General features: G+C 47.3%; 2 protein-coding genes across 2 annotated transcripts in view; one reads left to right on the top strand and one right to left on the bottom strand.

Annotated features, from left to right (window-relative positions):
• The window catches only part of GNAZ (G protein subunit alpha z), a 553,726-nt gene extending 548,763 nt beyond the window's left edge, over window positions 1–4,963 (bottom strand). The window contains exon 1 of the mRNA XM_069619849.1: window positions 4,813–4,963. The gene's annotated coding sequence lies outside the window, so the exon portion shown is untranslated. The remainder of the gene's footprint in view (window positions 1–4,812) is intronic.
• Window positions 1–18,053, top strand: part of RSPH14 (radial spoke head 14 homolog) — an 832,917-nt gene that overhangs the window by 735,915 nt on the left and 78,949 nt on the right. The window lies entirely within an intron of this gene.

The raw sequence follows: 18,053 nt of genomic DNA, 5'->3' as shown, positions 1-18,053 counted from the left end.
ACAAACATTACAATCTTGGCGCATCCATTACATGCAATGATTTAAGTAGTACAACTTCATCATGAATGACATCATCACATTTTTATCAGTTTACAAAAACTGGCGATTGTTGAGTGGTGGTGGCTACATATACACTCTATAGAGTGCAAACATATAATTTTGTTATACTCGTCTGATGGCTCCTCCTGACACCACCACTATATTGATAAACGTTAAACTATGTAATTTCTATGATGAGGGCTTGGTGGACCATAACGTGATGAGCGGCATAACACCAGGGGTCCTTATAGGTTGGCTTTTTGCTAACCAACCTTGGATAATTGACAGGTCATCAACACATGAGCCAAACAGGGAGTAGGGGGAAAGAGGTCCTCAGATTGCTTTTCTTCCAAATTAAAAAGTTACCATCCCTTATTCCTAGGCGATAAACCAATGTGATCTCTTTGTAATTGGCCTTGTGTGATGTCTCGTGTCAATGTGTACATGTAGGGAGTATGGTAGGCGTCCTATCTGTATTTACTTCCAGTGAATAGACGGTGTTCTCCAATGATAGGTCACGTGATGGGACCGTGTTGGAAATAGATTTATCCTGTATTTTTTGAGAATGTAGCTAATATTAATGCAAGTGTCATGTTTTCTGTTGCCACTGGAGACACTCTTGAATTATTCTTGATGGAGTCTTTTGGCTTATAGTTTAACTGCACTTGGCTAACAAAGGTTGGTTGTGTTTTTTATAAACTTTAATTAACCTGGAAGTATACTGCTTGCATCCTATGAATTGCTATCTTGTACCTTCTCTCTGCTGCTCCTATACTCCCGTATTCCACTGTAACCTTGGCCTGGATTCTCAGCTACTTTATGAGCTGTGCACTAGTCTGTATTTCTGCAAATTTTGCATTTTGAGTTCTCTAGAAATCTTGAAGCCTTTGTTTATTTAAAAGCATGCCGCAGCTTACATTTTGGAGAAGATGGCTGCCCCATTATACTTGTTTTTCTATGTTAGTGAGCAGCATCTCATGTTGCATTCATCTTATGCATCAGTTATGTTAGTTCTTCTTGTTTAGTCGATGCTATCTTAGTATTCTTTATGTATAAATGCATATATTACTTATTTTACATGTTCTTCATGTTGAGTTGCCATTTGCTGTGTGTCTAAATACATTCACATGTAATGCTGCAATTAGTTTGACTACTTTTGCCATCTTCAGCTTAGGTTGTTTCCATATCATGCTGAGGGGTAACGGCTCGCATTGGAAGCAAGACGAGACAGAGCAGCACGGGTTCGATCCCTGGGTCTGCGCTTAGAAACCTCAGGTTATTTATAATGCGCTTAATACCCAATCATATATACCTGCCTGGGATAAGGGCGGTACAGTTGTCTTGGTGAGTAACGTCTCTCACATGCGTGGTATTGGGCCAGGGGAGGGGCAGAAGTTATGGATGACACATTCATCTGACTCCCAACGTTCCCCTCTCTGGTAAAGACCTTGATCACACTCTCCCTTCTGCTCTCCCCTGTATAAGGGCACCTTGGGTATCCATACTTTAGTCACCCCCTTCAAGCTGGCTGCATGCCTCACATGGTCGTCCAAACTCCAGGTCATATAGCAGCATTCTTCCACCATTGGAATCACAATGTACCCGGTGCTCGGTATAATTGTGAGGGACCTGGAGGACATGCAATATGACTTTCCACTTGTTGGGTATGGGAGAAGTCATCCGTTTGAGTACATTTGCGCACGTGAGTATCCAAATGTATCACTATTTTCATTCCTACTGCCTTCTTGGCCGTCTTTTTGCACTGGCCTATTGCTATCCTTAGAAGACAGAATGCTAGTAGTACCAATACCAATATGGTCTCTAGTATTTTGAAGGCATTCGGCAACCAGGTGGGTATCCATGAGAACAGGTAGTTAAACCAGTCATCATCTGCAATGTCTTCCACCTCCTCCACCATTCTTGTGAAGATTTCTGTCTATTGCCTCTGTGAGAGTCCCATTTTCCTCATTGTGGGTGGGTATGTATATATATATATATATATATATATATATATATATTAGTGTTCATCATGTCTGGATGCTATATTAGTATTCTTCATGTATAAATGCATATATTACCTATTGTACATGTTCTTTATGTTGAGTGCACATTTGCTTCGCGTCTAAATGCATGCACATGTAAAGTTACAACATTAGTTTGACTACTTTTGCTTAGGTTGTTTCCATATCCTAATGTACCTGCCCGGGATAAGGGCGGTAAGGTTGTCTTAGTAATGTTCGTCACCTGTGCTGTATTGGGCCGGGGAGGGGCAGAAGCTATGGATGATGTATTTATCTGCCTCGCAACACCAGTACCGTCCACAGACCGGTCAATCCGGCACAAAGGGTGCAAATTTCATAACCGGATGGCTGCCTAGTTGATAGGGTCTACACCCAATGATGAGGCCAGGCACTAGTAATAGCACAATTGGAGGCAGTCCTCTGGAGCTCATACAGTTCACAGCCATTGATGGTGCCAACAGCACCAGGGGCAGTACAGTCCATACGATACACACCCAATAAAACGGCCAACTGCTGCCAATATCATACCGGGTGGCAGTCCTGTGGATCTAATACGGTCCTTAGCAAGAGACATGGCCATCAGCACCAAGGGTACCGATAACATAACCAATGGTAGTACAAGTTGTACGATTGACACCCAATGATAGGGCTTCCTGGTGTCAATAACATACCTGGAGGCAGCCCTGTAGATCTCATATCGTTCACAGCCAGAGATAGGGCCAATAATATAACTAGCGGAGTCCTGTGGGTATAACATTCTTCCATCGACAGGTGGAATTTCAATGTTTTTTTTTTTACAAGTTTTATTTACTGAAAAAACTCCTAAAAATATATAGGAGTGTTGGGAAAGTGTATATAAGGGGGGTAGGGAGGGTTGGGAATAGTTAAACAAGAATAGTGGAAGGGGGATCTGGGGGGGAACCCCCCAAAATAAAATAAATAAAGTTTGAGTTTTTTCGGTAAACAATACTCATTAAAAAAACATCGAAATTACACCTGTCGATGAAATCATAGAACCGTCCTGTGTGTATCATATGGTTCACAGTCGGGGACCTAGGTAGCCAGTAATATAACCGGGTGGCATTACATTTCATATGATTCATACCCAATAATCGGGCACGGTGCCAATAACATAGCAGGTGAAAGTCCTGTGGATCGCATATGGTTCACAGCCAAAGATCTGGCCCTCCAGACCCAAGGGCACCAGTAGCATAATGGATGGCATTACAGTGCATATGGTTCACACTCAATGATCGGGCCAGTGGGTACCAATAGCATAAATGAATGGCAGTCACCTGGAGCTTGTATGGTTCAAACCCAGTGGTAGGGCCAGTGCCATCAGGCCCCAATTACATAACCCGAACGACAGTACCGTTTACACCATTCACACCCAATGATAAGGCCAGCCCTTACCCATAGCATAACTCTATAGCAGTCCTGTGTATCTCACGGGGTTCACACACCTATTTTAGCCCCTTGTCGACCATGATTATCAGTAAAGCAGCCACATGGGATGGATGTGGGCATCGGTCAATACTGTTCACACCCCATGAAACAGGCTGAGATGTAGCAGAAATGCAGGTGCCCCTCCTGAATGGTATTCCGTTGGCCCTCGTACCATGGGCATGGCACTGTTCTGTCATATAGCCAGGGTACATATGTTGCCAGATGGCGTAGAAGTGGGCATGATCTACTTCACACTCAATGACTGGCCTGTCCATTGTCAAGAGTAGCAATCGCATGGCTAGTTGTCAGTCCAGTTGAACACCTTTGGTTCACAGCCAGTGGTAGGGTACGCAATCGCATGGCTAGTTGTCAGTCCAGTTGAACACCTTTGGTTCACAGCCAGTGGTAGGGTAATTTGGCACCAGGGTAGCAATCGCATGGCTAGTTGTCAGTCCAGTTGAACACCTTTGGTTCACAGCCAGTGGTAGGGTAATCTGGCACCAGGGTAGCAATCGCATGGCTAGTTGTCAGTCCAGTTGGACACCTTTGGTTCACAGCCAGTGGTAGGGTAATCTGGCACCAGGGTAGCAATCGCATGGCTAGTTGTCAGTCCAGTTGGACACCTTTGGTTCACAGCCAGTGGTAGGGTAATCTGGCACCAGGGTAGCAATCGCATGGCTAGTTGTCAGTCCAGTTGGACACCTATGGTTCACAGCCAGTGGTAGGGTAATCTGGCACCAGGGTAGCAATCGCATGGCTAGTTGTCAGTCCAGTTGGACACCTTTGGTTCACAGCCAGTGGTAGGGTAATCTGGCACCAGGGTAACAATCGCATGGCTAGTTGTCAGTCCAGTTGGACACCTTTGGTTCACAGCCAGTGGTAGGGTAATCTGGCACCAGGGTAGCAATCGCATGGCTAGTTGTCAGTCCAGTTGAACACCTATGGTTCACAGCCAGTGGTAGGGTAATCTGGCACCAGGGTAGCAATCGCATGGCTAGTTGTCAGTCCAGTTGGACACCTATGGTTCACAGCCAGTGGTAGGGTAATCTGGCACCAGGGTAGCAATCGCATGGCTAGTTGTCAGTCCAGTTGAACACCTATGGTTCACAGCTAGTGGTAGGGTAATCTAGCTCCAGGGTAGCAATAGCTTTACTAGGTGGCAGCAGTCCTGGATAGTTCACCGAGTTTTTACCCAATGATTAAGCTGTTTGTTAGCAATAACACAACGGACCTCGTACAGTTGCCAAACAATAGTTTCTGCTTCTACTACAAGTTTAAAATCACCAAAATAACTCTTTCGGTTTACCTCTCGTTTCCAGTCCCCAGGCCGACTGGGGAGTGCCTGGTGTCTGTGCGCATGCTCTGGCCTGGTGGCGCGCCTTCTTCAGCCTCTCGGGGTTATCCGAGGTGGCCCGAAAAGCTGCCAGTCTCACCTCTCCTCTCTGCACCTCCGGAATAGGCAGTGGGGCCCGGGATTGCGTGCGCCGACAGAGGTCCCGGCCGGATCCCCTGCTGTGCCGCGGGCCGCCCTTCCCGCGGCGAAAGGAGCGCCGGGTTAAAGGTCACCGGAAGCAGATCGGTCCTGTTTACTGTTGGTCAATGTTTAATACGCAGACAACGTGCATCATCGATTGTCTTTGGGAGGGAACGGAATCAGGGAGAGTGGCCAAGAGGCGCTGCTGGGCTCGGACGCCTGCCAGCCTGCCCCATCAGCTGGTTAAAAAAACCTGTTTATCTTTAACTAACTGGGCATAAAAAGACAATCCAGAAATCTCCGCGGAATAACTGGATCATATAGTAGAGACCAAGTGGCTTGGGTGAAAGACAGGACCACGGACACTGGAGGTCAAGACCCCTGACACTGAAGGTCAAGACCTCTTACACTGGAGTGTGGAGCCAGACAGAAAGGGGCAGGATCTCAGACATTGGCTGTCCCAATTTCCCAGACCTTGGAGGGGATGACCTCATACGCTGGAGAGTTATTCCCCTAGGCACTAAAGTTCAAGATCCCAGATACTGTTGGCCAAGACCCCAAACGTTGGAGTGCAGGGCACCAGGCCCAGATACTGGAGGGTAAGATCTCAGTCGCTGGTGGTTGCAGCTCTAGACACTGGAGGTCACCTAGACATAGACTGGAGAACCTACTCTGGGGTGCAGAGCGCCAGATGCCAGAGTGGAGAACCTACACTGGAGTGCAGAGCGCCAGATGACAGAGTGGAGAACCTACACTGGAGTGCAGAGCGCCAGATGCCAGAGTGGAGAACCTACACTGCAGTGCAAAACGTCAGACACCAGAGTGGAGAAACTACTCTGGAGTGCAGAACGCCAGATGTCAGAATGGAGAACCTACCCTTGCATGGAGAACCTACCTTCTTGAATGGAGAACCTACCTTCTGCTGTTTGCAATGTGATTGCAAACACCAGAATGGAGAACCTACACTAGATTGGAAAACGTCAGACACCAGAGTGGAGAAACTACACTGCAGTGCAGAACGCCAGACACCAGTGTGTAAACCTACTCTGGAGAGCAAAGCGCCAGATACCATAGTGGACAACCTACAATGGAGTGCAAAACACCAGACACCTGAGTGGAGAAACTACACGGAAGTGCAGAACGCCAGACACCAGTGTGTAAACCTACTCTGGAGAGCAAAACGCCAGATACCATAGTGGACAACCTACAATGGAGTGCAAAACACCAGACACCTGAGTGGAGAAACTACACGGAAGTGCAGAACGCCAGACACCAGTTGAGAACCTACACTGGAGATGTGGGCCTGAGACACTGGAGGGCATAGTGTCAGAGACTGATGGCTACGGTACAGACATTTTAGGTCACGATCCCAGCCACTGACAGCCTGTACCTTAGAAACTGAAGGGCAAGACCACAGGCACTAGAGGTCAGAACCTCAGACACTGGGCCTCATTACGAGTTTGGAGGCAGCCATGCCGTTATTACCGGCATGGCTACCCCCAAACTCGGGTCCGGGTCCCGAAAAATGGGAATTACCGGGCCATTCCGACGCGGGACCCGGACCCTGTACGTCCCCATTCCCATTTGAGCCCCCAAAGGGCTCAATTGGAATGGGGAGGATGGTAACAATGGTCCTGTTAATAACGAGACCGTTGCTATCATCCTGTTCTGCTAGCTGGTGCCGCTCTGCACGTCTGATCTGACCAGGCGTACAGAGCGGCCCCACGAGCAAAACTCAGAATGTTGTGGCGATCTAACAACGCCGCCAGTAGCACTCCCGGCGCTGTTGTTGCCTTACTGCAAAACTCATAATGAGGCCCACTGATTTCAAAACCCCAGACACTCAACGTCGCAATCCAAGACACGTGAGAATCGCTGCCAATGGATGTCAGAATTCCAGGAGACTGAATATTCTGACTACATATCTTGGAGGTGAGGAGGACTGAATATTCTGACCGCAGATCTTGGAGGTGAGGACTGAATATTCTGACCGCAGATCTTGGAGGTGAGGACACAAGACACCGGAGGCCTATACGTCGGACACTGGAAAGCAGAACCCAGACACTGGAAGTGAGAATCCACACCGGAGGTCAGAACCTCAGACAAAGTAGGCCAGGATCTCAGACATTTGGAACGCTGATCGGCGGGACTGGAGACACTAGTGGGTAGGTTCCCATCAATAGTTGCAATCCCAGACTCTAGAAGTAACTATCTCAGACAATGATGATCAGGACCCATACACTGGTGGGCGGGAACCAATGCACTCAGGTTACAGCCCTAGAAACTGGAGCTCAAGGATTAGGAACACAAAAGCCCAAACAGATGAAGGTTAACACCCCAACCACTGGAGGGCAGAACGCCCCACTCTGAAGGTGAAGGCAAGGGAGATTGTAGGTTAGGACCTGTGAGAAACCTGAGGGTATCCTCACTCCTACTCCTGGATCCTATTCTCAGGTGACCAGGGAAAGACCATTGCTCTTGGATCCTGACCCTGGGGGTGAAGAAGCAAGGGAGGATCACCTAGGTGGAGGATCCTTGGGGATTGGGAGTGAGGCACTCACAGGCCGAAACGTGGTATCCCTCTTTCCCTATTGAAGACCACGCTAACCCTCCCCCAGCCTTTATAGGCTATTGTACAACATCTCTCCTCATTTTCCCACACTTGACCTATGACAGTACTGGGACAGGGAAGAGGACACTAGGAGTAATTAACACTAGTAACTCCTAGTACTGGGAAGAGAAAGATGCCTGCAAAGTACTGTGAAGGTCAGGCATGTCCCTTTAACTATGGTGAGACAAGTCCAATTGGGAGCCTAGACCTGAAACCTGTCAAGAGGTTGCAGGTGTATAAAGGTGCAACAAAGAGCATCAGGGAGGCCTGTGTGGGAGAGACCAGCAGGGGACCCTTTCCGTGAGGATGCAGACGTGGTGGGACCTGAGAGGAAGCCAGCAGATGTCCCTGAGGAACTGTGGAACCCAGAGCGAGGTGGGCATTAGACTGCCATAGGTGTGGGAGCCTCATGATTGGGAGACAGAAGCCGGAGCTACGGCAAAAGGAAGAAAGAAAAGGCACAGTCCGCGTCCGAGGCAGAGGTGCAGAGCTGCTGGTGTGTACTAAAAAGCACCCAGAGTGCGAGCAGGGCTAGCAGAGACCAGCCTTCCAGCCTGCGAAGTGAAGAAGCAGCAGCAGAGCCGTCGGAGAGGAACGCTGAGGACCGGTAAGTGCAGGGGAACGGTACTAGCATGAGTAACAAAGTATGAAGCAAAACTGACTACCGAACTGAATGAAACTTGAAGCAAAGTTAAATTAAGCATATTGAATACCCAACTGAATGAAACTTGAAGCAAAGTTAAACTAAGCATATTGAATACTGAACTGAATGAAAAATTGTAGCAAACTAAATCACGCACACCGAATACTGAGTTGAATGAAACTTTGTGGGCAAAGCTGTGAGCTTATGAAAGTCAAAAGGGAACGTGCCCATGTGACAACAACGTACAGAAAAGTGTGCAAGTGTGAAAGAGTGTGACAAAGGTGGGGAACTAATAAGACCACCACAAAGTGAACTAAATGAATGGAGACAGCCCGGCATGGCCAAAGATTGTCATAAGACGTGCAACACTTTATGGCATAGCCAAGAGACTGATCGGGAGAAGCCAGGAGAGCGTGAAGCCGCACATAAAGCCAGCAGGCCAACAAAGAGAAGCCTATGGAATGTAAATTGGGACACAGGTCAAATGCAGACAAAACCTGTGTGGGCTGAAGGTCCTGGGGTTCCTGGTTGTGCGACATGTTATGGGTGGACCGTGTGGTCTGACAACTGCACCTAGACCAGGGTGCCCTAAATTGTGAAAACCAAAGACATTGTGAAACACACCAAGAAGGAGAACTGTAAGTGAAATTCAGAAGGAGGGTCAAGTTGACCTAGAGTTGTGTTGAACTTTGAAAACCAGTGACAAGTACAAGTTGCTACGTTGAAGTCTTGGGGAAGGGAATCCTGAGAATTTGAGTTGCAGTTGCTGTCTTGAGGACGGAGCCTGAAAACCCTTTTCTTTTGAACTGTGTTGCCTTCATCTTGGGGAAGGGAACCCCAAGGATTGTGTGGAACTGTATTGCTTGGAACTTGAGAAAGGTAATCTTCTGACTTTTGTGGAACTTTCTTGAACTTGGGGAAGGGGAGCTGATAAGGATGCGAAGAGCTGGAAGAAGCTCCGAAATTTCTGTTAATAACCATTTCTTTTATTATTGACATCCCTACACATTGTTTAGCTTTGGTTGTGTGGGCAAGGATATGCTTTGGACACAGACACACTTTTAAGTTGAATTATTTGACTCAGACTTTCCTTTGTTTTGTTCAGGTAGGGAAATTGCTCCTTAACACTGGACAAGTTAGGCCTTACTCCAGCAGGACCCTTGAGTTAATACATTATTTCTGTTTGAACTTTGAATCTGTTGTCTGTGTCTTGCTTCTTGATGCCTTCACAGACTCTAGACATTGACAGTCAGCACCTCAAACACTGAAGGGCAAGACCATAGGCACTAGCGGTAAGAACCCCAGACACTGTACGTCAAGGCACCAGGCACTCATGGTCAGAATCCAGGACACATGGCTGCTGGGCCGTAGCCATTGGATGTCAGAATTCCAGAGAGGATGACGCTAGATCCTGGAGGTGATTGCCCCAGGCTCTGGCAAGCAAAACCCAGACATATGAGGTAAAAATCTGCGCTGAAGGTGTGACCAGATAGTGGAGGGTGGAGCCCCAGAAACTGAACTTCATGATTCCAAACACTAGAAATCTGGAACCCACTCAAAGAAGGAAAGAGAATGGTTGTCATGACACCAGCCACTCGAGGCCAACACCCTAGACATTGCAGGCCTGGATCCCAGAGGCTGATGGGCAATATCCCACACACTGGAGGTTCCGATTGCAGAAACTATAAGTCCGGACCTCATGCTCTGAACTCCATAGTTCCTGACACTGGAGTTCAGGATCTCAGGTGCTGGAAGTTGTGATTCCAGGCACTGGAAAGCAGGATACCACACACTAGATGACATAACTCATACTCAAGAAAAGGACCCCAGACTAACGAGGAAAGGACGTGAGCTACTGGAGCCCATGACCCCCAGGCATTGGAGGGCAGGATTCCATACACTAGAGGTCAATACCCCAAATGTTGTAGGTCATGGCCTCAGACACTGAAGGGTAGGATCCCATACACTGGAGGACAATACTCCAGACGTGAGGGGTCGGGATCTGAGGCATTACATGACAGGAGCATAACAAATGCTTGAAATTGGTTTCTTATATCGGGCTTCATGTCGGAGGCCCATCTCCAATCACAGGACTACGTATCGAACCCACGATGCTCAGCATAGTCTTGTTTCCAAGATGAGTGTGGTGACCCTGAGCTTTCCTCCCAGCGCAGCATAGACGCTAGAGGATTGGACCACAGACACTGGAGGACGAGATCAATTTCACTAGAGGTCAGTGTCCTACCTACTGTAGATCAGGACCACAGACGCAATAGTGAAAGACCACCAAGCAATATGTGTTGGTAGGAAAGTGTCACGATTCGCTCCCTTTGCTCCAATTCCTGCCACTTGGGGGCCTGATTTGGGGATTATTCCCTACTGGACTTTCCTTCCGGACCTCATGCGACAGTGCTGTGGTGAATTGGGAGCGCTAAATCCTTATTTTCCATGTTACTTCCCTTCCAGATCCATTACAGGTTTTTGGCAGTCAGTATGCTTCTTTAATCAAGACTATGCTTCTCAGAATGCCTGGCCCACTGCTTCTTCTCCACCCTTTCAGGACAAGGTTGGGTGAAGGATAAGCAGCACCTGTGGCTGGCAGGTGCAGCAAGCAGCACACCTGAGGCGTGTGCTCGTTAAGCAGCTTTAAAATCCTGTTTGCTTCAGTCCTGCTCTGTTCATTGATGCAATGTTCCTGTTTGTGATTGGTCCCTTATTCCTGGTTCTTATCTTAGTGTCTAGTTCTAAATTTCTAATTTCCTATTCCCTTTTCATTGGATTTCGGATTTAGTGTACCACCTGTCCACATGGTTCGTACTTCCTAAAACGCTATGAAAAACGTACGCACAAGAGTAGATAAGATTCCTGAACAGCAAATAACCTTTACTCAGACCAGTGAAGGTATTACTAGAGGTTTTGATTCTAACCCTGCTCATCTAAGTTTGATAGTTAATGATCATTTTTTACTTATATAGTGGTTTCGTCCAAGCGCTTTACATAGAGCACATTTACATGCAATATCACCCAATGAAAGTTGGTGCTCATTTATGGACCACGCAAGGATGAAAATCTGAGTAGGCATTGCCAGGATTCGAACCTGCTACCAGCAGATCACACACACAGATCACAGCACCAAGTGCTCAACCCACTGATCTATTTTACCAGCATTATATGAGTACAGGTTAAATTTGCACTTCTGGAGCAAATGTCAATCTGCCAGAACATGTTCGGGGTGAAACCCTGAATGCTTTTGCATTGAATGGGTTTGAAAAGGTGGCCACTGCTATTCTGGAGATGAGAGGTACAGTGGTTTTGGTCAATGTGGAGCAGCCCTGATAATCACTGTAAGATTACATCCAGTGCTACCCTAGTGGCTTGGTGCTGCATCCACATCCTGAAGAGTTAACTCTAAGACTGGGAAACATAACATGACCTCATATTCAGGTAGGAGTGATTTGGGAGAACTTTGGAAATATCAAGAACTGCAATTCAGGCAGGAAGTTCACCCAATCCCTCCATCAATGGTTCTTGGGAACCATCACTAGTAGTCCAGTTTCCTAGCTCCACAAGTACTAGTAGCACACCCCAGCCTGGCGCAGGCTGGTGTGACTGTTGAGATAAGAAAGACCCTTTCTGCAGATAACAGGGTGACGCCATCTATTTAGACATTTTCTGAACTGGATGAGTGAAAGTTACATCCTAATTGTAAGGGCTTTTGGCATCAGGAAAAGTCCTTTGTATGATGTGATATTCACTCTCAAGAGGAATGTGTGATTGGTTGGCTTGTCTAAGAAATTCTCACTTTCCCCCAATAAAGATATCCACTATTGAACTAGGAATTGGTATAACCTGCCAGTCATATGCAGCAAGGATATGTCCAGAGCTGGTCTGGCGTTCTGCACTCCAATGCAGGTTCTCCACTCTGGTGTCTGGCGTTCTGCACTCCAGTGTAGGTTCTCCACCCTGGCAGCTGGCGTTCTGCACTCCAGTGTAGGTTCTCCAGTCTTCGTCTAGCCTCCAGTGTCTAGGGCTGCAACCACCAATGACTGAGATCTTGCCCTCCAGTATATGGGCCTGTGGCCCTGCACTCCAGTGTTTGGGGTCTTGACCAACAGAGTCTGGGATCTTGAACTTTAGTGCTTAGGGGAATAACCCTCCAACGTATGGGGTCATCCCCTTGTGAAGCTTAACTAAGGTCCATCCCCTACTTGTGGCCTCTGAACTTTGAGGATAACTCTCTGATGTGTCAGCCTTCAGAAACATCTCTGAATTCTAAGCTGCTCTGTATAAGAAGTGTCATCTCCTGGCACCCCTTGCCCCCGAAAGTGACTCTGTAGGATCCCATTCAGATTGGTGAGCCTGAAAAGTTACCGTTCCTCTGTGTTCTACCCTGTTGATCACCAGGAGTGTCCTACTGTCTCCTTGTACTGCCAGAAGAGATCTTCTTTCACTCTGGATGCTGCCTAAAATGTGATTTCATCATCTACACCCCCAATGAATGTTTTCTCTTTGGTACAGAAAGCCAGCTCATAGGGACACTGTACAACAGGTAAGATCTGATGCTGCGGAGTGCTTATAGACTAAAGACCAAACATGGGCTTCACAGCCTTACTTGTCATTCAAGACCTGCAGCAAACCTCATTTGGACAGAGAAGCAATTGTCTCCAGAGATGACCCAGGAAGGTTTGTGGATGGCCCATGCACTGTTTCCTTTTTTATAAACACAACTTTGTATCAATGACTAAGGTATTGCTTGGAAACCACAAACTCCAGCAAATGCCAGATAGCATGTAAGTCTGGTCCTTCGATTGCAGTATGTGGCACCATCAGTGGCCGTTGCTAGGAATTCTTACATGCTTGTTGCATATGAATCATGGAGGCAGAATACTGGCGCGCATGGCGATGGGACACAGACGTCCTCTCAGAACAGCAGCTTAACCGTTTCCAATGCTTTGGTTAAGAGTCTGTGTGGTGGGATATGCAAGTTATTGCATGGGTAGTTATAATCTACCTATGGTGAATTGGTGAAGATGATTGTCTGCAGTGATATCGATGCTGTAAGCTGGAGGTCTGAAGATAGGGGTGACTTTCTCCAGACACCACCATGCCTGTAATAGGGAACACAGAACGGGTGACACCTGGAGCAAGGCTCTAAGTGTTTAGGAAAAACCCTCCAAGGAGGGAAAAAACCTAATGTTTCACACGATGGTCCGAGGTGAGCAGGATAATGATGCCTCAATCCTGGAACCAATTGGAACTCAAAAAGGATATCTGCACGCGGCAAATGACATTGAGATTGCGCAAGTACAAGGGATGGGGGAAGGGAAAAAGTGCCAGGGGAGCGGGAGGGGGGGGGGGAGTGCTGTACATGGGATCAAAACAATAACAATAAGTGCGGCCAGCAGGTGGCAAGTGCAAGGGTAAGTGCAGACAGCAGGTGTCCAATAAGTGCAGGGGGGGAGACTTTAAGGTTACAGATACAGACCCAAGTGCAAGGGTAGCCAGGAGGCAGTGTGGGTGTGCAACTGGGCGGGAATTCAGAGGGTAGCCAGGTGACCAGTGCAGTAACAGACATGAGATCAGCAGAGGAGAGGAAGAGAGAAGGCGGAAGCAAAGAGGAGGCTTTTGAGGTGCTTCCAGAACCAGAGATGGTTCTCCTTAAGTTTCAGAGAGACAGGGAGGCTGTTCCAGAGGGAGGCCACAGCCGAAGAAAGAGGTCTTCCACCAACTTGTTGCTTGGAGAAGCGACTGACCCTGAGGGAGTTGAAGGTGGAGGAGCGAAGAGCTAGAGTAGGAAGGTATTTACGAAGAGAGAGTTGGAGGTATTGAGGCCCCAGGCCCCAGAAGGTCTTGTGGACAATGCAGAGGATCTTTATTTTTTTTTGTAACTTCTTTTTATTTGAAAATTTGGCACATATAACATCAAAGAAGAACGAATCCGGCCAGGGCCGCTCGAACCAAAAAATACTGGGTCCTCTTTGACCCCTCACGGGAAGCGAATATTTCACACCCCCGGGGGTAGCCGAGACCCCCCCCAGCCACCTTCAATACCCCCTTATCCCCACTACTTACCTTGACAATGCAGAGGGTCTTGAACTTAATCCGTGCAGCCACTGGGAGCCAATGAAGAGATTTCAGTGCTGGAGAAATACAATCCCTGGACTTGAGGCCAAGGAAAAGTCTCGCAGTCCTATTCTGGATGAGTTGCAGAGTAGTGGAGAGTAGTAGCAGGCAGATTTCGAAAGAGGCTGTTGCAATAGTCCAGCCTGGAGAGAACCAGAGCTCTAGAGACAGTGAGCTTTTGGGGGAAGGAGAGGAAAGGGAGAATACCTCTGAGGAGGTGCAGTTGGTAGTTTGATTTCTTACAGACGTCAGAGATGTGAGGAGAAAAGGAGAGTGTGGAGTCGTAGATGGCCCCGAGGTGCTTATCCTCACAGGTGGAAGCAGGATGCAATGTTAATCCTGGGTCTTGTAAAGCACACTGTTTCATTTCATATATTTGTCAAGGGCATATTCTCTGCTAAGAAGGGGAAGAAACCTTACAATAGGGCAAAGTTTATATAGGAAAGAAATAGGGAACAAATAGGTTTTTAACTGTTTTCGGAATGAGAAATAGCAGTCGTTGGTTCTGAGATCAGTGAGGAATGAGTTTCAAAGGCAAGGTTGCAGAAACGAGAAGCGGTTTTCACCTCTATGAACAAATTGGACAACCAGTACTACCAAAAGATGTTGATTGGAGGATCACAGTGATCATACTGGACACTAGGGTCAGAAGATAGGTAGGAGAAAGTCCATGTAGGCATTTAAAAACCAAAACGGAGAATCTTCAAAATGATTCTGTGGTACCGGTAGCAAATGAAGGGCTTCCTATAGCATGAACTAGATGGGAATTTGTGGACTTGAAACAAAAATCTGACTGCTGCATTATTGAGCCTTTTGTAGCTGTGCAAGTTGCTTTGCTGGAATCCTAGTCAAGATGGCATTGCAATAATGAACCAACCACCACTGACTGGTCGGCCTCTGGGATAAGTGAAAGAATTAGTCATAAACATTGCAGGTGGAAATAGATGGATTTACTGTTTCCCCTACGGTCACAGTTCTGTTGGATTGCCAAGTACAGCCCAGATTCTTTACCCGGTGAGCAAATGATGTAGGAAGGTTAAAAAGCAAAGGGCAGAGGGGTAACTTCGAGGGTTTGCTCAAGATACTCTTAGGGCCAAGCAGGATAACCTCGTTTTTTAAGGGTTCGGTTGCAGTTTATTAGATGCCATCCAACCTTGAGGTTCTGCTGTGCAATCCACAATACGCTGAGAAGATTCAAACAAGTTCTTAGCGCAGAGATAGATCTGCATGTCATCTGCAGATGAATGACAGTAATTATAATTTTATATAGCGCTTTTATATAAAGCGCTTTATATAGCACATATTTACATACATTATTACATGATGATAGTGTAGATTAAACTTTGAAACAATGTGAATGAGTGGTTGAATAAAGTAGAGGGGACAAAGAGGAGCCCTGAGAGACCCACAGACCACTGGGATTGAGCTGGGAAAATACGGTCCAATCCAAACCCTTTGATTCCTCTCAAATATAATGGAATTGAACCAATTTCAGGAGTGTTCTCATTTAGTCTAGATCATAATATCTCGAAATCAACAGTATCAAAAGCTGCAGAAAGGTCGAGAATAACCAGCATGGTAAGATCACCTTCATCTGCAGATTTTCTAAATAGCGACCAAGAGGGTAGCCCCTTTTTTATGTCTAAAGCTCTCTCAAGGCGCAATGGTTTCAACATAGCACTGCCCGTTGGCCGAGGGGCACAGCAAACTTCACCTGAGCTATGTCATGGTTGAAAGATCACCTGACAAATCGAAACTCAGAGCATAACATTCCTAAAGGTTACGTTTACAAAGTAAATGTTCTAAGGTTTTATGGTGGACTGAAAAGATTTTCGGGAACTCAAACAAAGAAAACAACGTGTGAGCAATTTCAACTTGCTTAAGGACCTTAGTCCATCCCTCTCTTTCCCTTGGCTCTGGCAGCCGACGTTCACATAAAGGCCCTCCCAGTCTTTGGGGTTTCAAGTGCCCAGGCACTTCTTTCTTGGATTGTCGGTTGCTCTTGTGTTGAACTTGTCAGAATGTCACTCCCCTTGGTAGCAGGGATTGTGCCTGTGGATTGTGAGCAGAGGCTTCACTCTGCGATGATGCTGGTACAGCCCTCTCTAGGCCACAGACTCTGCCACAATCTTCACTAGCATTGAGGTGGCAGGCAACCTACCAATCACGTGCCCAGGGGTCTTGGGCACCTCCTTTTTCTCCTGACCCCCCTTGCCCTTCCCCCTTTCTTTCACTGTCTTGCTCTCCTGTCTTTCCTCCTGGATCTGCCACAATGTTTGGTTCATCTCACCTCCCTTATTAGCTTTCTGCTCCTTCACATTGTTGTAGATTCTCCTTTGGCTTTTCTGTTGCTTCCTTCCCCCCCTCCAAATAACTAGTCTCCACCTGTTCCCCTGATAGACACCTCGCTCTCTCTCGATCTCTCTCTCTCTCTCTCTCTCTCTCTCTCTATCGCTCTCTCTCACTCTCTCCCCTCCTCCTTCCCCTGTCCCACCACCTTCACACCACATCGATCCACCGAATCTTTGCCAATTATGAAATGTGCTCAGCTGTTTCCTGCCCAGAGCATGAGTATTGGTTCCCAGAGTTTGGATGTGTTGCTGTAGCTGACTTTGACTCACTCCGGTGATTACCTGCGGTCCCGCAGACCGAGCACTCATTAGGGCTATCTGGCATCCCCCCTTTTAGCACATTTTGGAAAGGGACATTGTTATATGTTAATTAAGTGTACACCGGCACCCAAAGGCGACTGGACAGTCTTACTCTTACTTTCACTTTATTCTAACTAACGCCTCTTCCTCCCTGAGGCTCCTCCCTTTCCTCCTCTGCAGCTCTGCCCATTAACCCTTTGGGTTTCTTTCATCTTTCCTCACAACACCTCCCCCTCACATATCTCCTTACATCTGTCACACCTCCTCAATGAGTCTTCAGGGCCTTTTGATTGCTCGCTTGGGTCGCCCTTCTGGATCGGTCTCCTCTTTCTGCTGGTTCCAGGACATCATCCTCGTTCTCTTCTCCTTCATCCTTCGTGTGATCTCGGTTCTTGTCCGGTATCTCCATCTGGCATGAAGTGCTTGAAGAAGGATGCATTCCTCGTAACTGCCCTCTGGTTGTTGGTGGCTGTCACCATGGTCCCTTTCACGTTGGTTCCCCCGGAGGGGCATGCTGTCGTAATTTGCGTCTGTCTTCCTCTGTGTTCGTTGCTTGATGAGCACCTCTTCTGCTTCCTCAAACTCCCCCAGCCTCGCTTTTCGGGTCCGGTCCATTCTTTCCTTTGTCGCTTCCTTTGCCTTATCATCTCGGTCTGTCACCTCTTCCTACAGCAAGTCTCGGTCTTCAGATGGTCTTGAGGGTCTTTGGGTGCCTTCGGGTAAGCCTGTGCTGGCCTGGTATGCTCTCATTAGATCTCTGGGTGGTACTCCTGTCACCAAGTGTGGTGTGTTCCTGTAATGGCGTATCATGCGGCATAGGGCTTGCTGGATCGGCATGCAATGATTGCCTTCAAAATGTTGATGCACAAAAACTCACAGGAATACCTCAAAACGATTCAGAAAGTTCAATAAGATGCTGTGTGAATGTACAGACTATTCAAAACTTGTTATTGGAAAAGATGAACTACTCAATAACCAAATGAGCGGGTATGCATAGCGCCTGTAGCTCAACATCTTTGCTTGTCAAACCGACAGTTAATACTTG

The sequence above is a fragment of the Ambystoma mexicanum genome, chromosome 10, assembly GCF_040938575.1.
Source record: "Ambystoma mexicanum isolate Mex_15411 chromosome 10, UKY_AmexF1_1, whole genome shotgun sequence".
NCBI classification, from domain to species: Eukaryota; Metazoa; Chordata; class Amphibia; order Caudata; family Ambystomatidae; genus Ambystoma; species Ambystoma mexicanum.
This window is presented reverse-complemented; position numbering and strand designations above follow the sequence as displayed.